Below are 2,362 nucleotides of genomic sequence, written 5' to 3'. Positions count from 1 at the left end.
ACCACAGCAATGGCAGCTGGCTGCTGAGGAAGTGAGGTATTGCGCAAATAAACCATAAAAACACACGGCCCCTCCCCCTAGGTGACGTCACGGGCCGAGGGGGAGCTTGCCTGAGTGTGTTCAACATGTGCAAACCGTGGAGCTATAACACACTTCATCCTCACTCCAGCCATGCGTTTTTATTTTCTTAATGTTACATGTTTCTCTCTTTATCTCTTTATAGAGTAACTTACAGAGAAAGGCAACACTTTACTGTCACCTCTGGTTTAATGTTTCCAAGCCTGCTTACACTCCACAGATGGGTGTGGTCACAAGTGTACTTTGTTTTACCTGGACTCACACCAAGCCCAGTGGCGGACTCAGGCTGTTTGAGGGGCAAGGGGGGGAAAAAACAAAGGGCAAGGACGTTATATTAATTATATTAAATCTGGACACAGCGTTGGAGGCAAAATGGCTCAGCTTCTGTGTTGAGGGGCCCATAGAGCGTGCACACTGGACACACCTGCCAACCGAGCCGGCTAAGTGCCAGGCTTACTTGGGATAAAATAATTGAATCGTTTGGCTCTTCTTTACTTTCCAGATTTTATTGGACCAAATGGCTAATATTCTGACTGTGAAGTCAATTCTCGGGGGATGTGACGCTCAAAACAAATCATCCACCGTTTCACAGACGCTTCTTTCACCTTGTTAGCTTACGGGAAAAAGTCTTTTTGGGCCCCAGTGCATCACGTGACGATGTAATTACAGGGTTTGCCGCTCATCCTGGCGGCTTGGTAGCGAGGCACCGGTGCACAGAAAGGATGGCAAGACTTTGTATGGAAGTGAATGGAGAGAGACAATTACATTTTTGATTTTGTTTGAATTGTGCCATGATGCACATGATGTCTGTCAATTTAAAAGATAATTTTCCAAGTAAAGAAAGTTGCAGTTTGTCATAAAACTAATGAAATGTATACGTAATATAAAAACTACATGGCCAACAGTCGCGTTAGTGACGTTGTCTCGTTAAGTATGCGTTACACCATGTAATCTACTTAGTTACTTTTAAAATCACAATAAAGTGCTGAGTACAATTTATATTCATGTCCAAACCTCTCATCTGTGTTTTTTTAGGCAATTGAAAGAGGTGACCATGACCACTGAGCAGAACAGCACAGGAGTTGGGTCATTTAGACTAAGTTTTGGAGAAATAGAAACCCCTCTGTTTGAACGCCTGCTGCGCAACAGTTAAAAAGTAATTTATACTGTGAGTAGTGTTTGAGAAGTACGGAAGCCCTAAAGGGCCATGCATTCATATATTTTATTATGCATATATATATTTTTCCCGTGATAACGAGTTAATTTCATTTGTTTTCTCGAGATCTCGAGTTATTATCTCAAAATAACAACTGCTGTTTTCCCGAGATAACGGGATAATTTTCTCGAGATCACGAGGTAACGAAACTTTGTTTTCTCAAGATAACGATATAATTAATTCGAGTTCTCGAGATAATGTCTGTGATATGATAGGCCTGAGATTATGGAGACCTTATGGAGTCTCGAATTAACTATATCGTTATCTCGGGAAAACAAAATTTTGTTATCTCGAGAAAATCATCCCGCTATTTCGGGAAAACGGAGGTTGTTATTTCGAGATAATAACTTGAGATCTCGAGAAAACAAATGAAATTTTTCTGTTGCGAATTACATTTGTTCTGTGACTACTCAGATGGTCCCCACCCGAAGGTTGGGAACCATTTCCTCAGCTAAAGGTTATTTCGTTGTTATAAGCACATATCGACAATATAATGAAAACACGAACACAGGTCCATCCTTCTGCCTCTGCTTCAAAAGTAGATGTGGGATGCTTTACTGTTGTTATTTCACACTGTACATGCTACTTAGAGCGGAGTGTCTGGAAAGTTGCTCAGTTAGCTCTTAGTTACTTGAATATTAAAAGAATATTATCCATTCTTTCTGACTATTTATGTCATTCAAATCAAATCATATCGATGTTCATTTAAGACACTGCCGTATGGAGTCAGTTGCTCACATGTTACTTGCCAAGTCTATCCATCATATATTCTTTAGTTTTACTGTCAATGTGTTATAAAAGCTGTTTAGCCATGTTATTTTTGTTTCATCTAAATATATCAAACCGATTTCCCATCCACTCTGAGCTTCACATAATGTAGAGATGTCTGCAGTACCTGATGATCACCATAGGAGGGCAACATTGCACTACTGAATGACAAGCCTGGAGGGACAATTTGTTTCTGAATGCTGTAACTTCTACATATAAACTACAGTGGGTGGACACAACTACATGAACACCTAACAATACATTTGATGCCCAAATATTGTTTTTGCATTTCTTATAATT

The sequence above is a fragment of the Pagrus pagrus genome (assembly GCF_965226575.1).
Source record: "Pagrus pagrus genome assembly, chromosome: 19".
In the NCBI taxonomy this organism is placed as follows: Eukaryota; Metazoa; Chordata; class Actinopteri; order Spariformes; family Sparidae; genus Pagrus; species Pagrus pagrus.
The sequence above is the reverse complement of the archived record's forward strand: the minus strand, read 5'-3'. Positions refer to the sequence as shown.